Source organism: Macrobrachium nipponense, chromosome 15, assembly GCF_015104395.2.
Source record: "Macrobrachium nipponense isolate FS-2020 chromosome 15, ASM1510439v2, whole genome shotgun sequence".
Lineage (NCBI taxonomy): Eukaryota > Metazoa > Arthropoda > Malacostraca > Decapoda > Palaemonidae > Macrobrachium > Macrobrachium nipponense.
Window position 1 is genome coordinate 91,753,834 of NC_087208.1, and position 998 is coordinate 91,754,831.

Sequence of the window (998 nt, forward strand, 5' to 3'; positions counted from 1 at the left end):
GCCAGCTACATGCTGCTTGGGAATGACATAAGTAGTGTAGAACACGAGGAGGACCTTGGAGTCATTATTACCAAGGACTTAAAATCCACAAAACAGTGCATAAAAGATGAAAAGAAGGCACTGAAACTAGAGGCAGTTCAAAACCAGAAATAAGGAATAGGTGCTGCAGCTCTACAGTTCAATAGTTAGACCTCATCTTGAATATGCAGTACAGTTTTGGTCACCACCAGAAGAAAATACATAAATAGATTAGAAAGAGTACAAACAAGAGCCACAAAGTTAATTTCATCCATTAGGCAAATAGGTTTACCGAAGACAACTAGAGAGCCTTAACATGTATGGCTTAGAAACACGATGATTGCGAGGACAACTAATAGAAACATTTAAAATACTGAAAGGCATAACAAAAGTAGACAGTAACCTATTTACATTAAACGAAAACCAGACAAGAAATAATGGATGGAAACTAGAACTGAAGAGATACAACAAATCCCATAATGGGAACCTATTTACATACAAGATTTGTGACAAATGGAATAAACTGCCACCAGAAGTTGTCAACAACAACAGTGTGGAAGAGTTTAAAAGAAAGCTAGACAAAATCATCAAGACACTGTGAATGCACAGAGAAGTGAGGCCACGATGTCTCCCCGGATGGACTAACGTCTTTGAGACATCCTAATCCTTGTAACTCCTTGTAACTCTCTCTTGCTGTAACATTTGAAGTTTACTTTTAACTTTCTCCTCGCTTCCTTCTTCTCTCCTCCTTCTCTCTTGCTTTAACTTTTGAAATTCACTTTTAACTTCCCCTCCTCGTCTACTCTCTCCTCTCTCTTCGTCTCTCTCCCCTCTCTGCTTTAACTTTTGAATTCATCAACTTTCTCTCTCTCTCTCTCTCTCTCTCTTCTTCTCTCTCCTCTTCTCTCTCCTCGTCTTTTCTGCTTTAATTTTTGAAATTCACTTTTAACTTCCCCTCCTCTCTCTCTCTATCTTGCTTA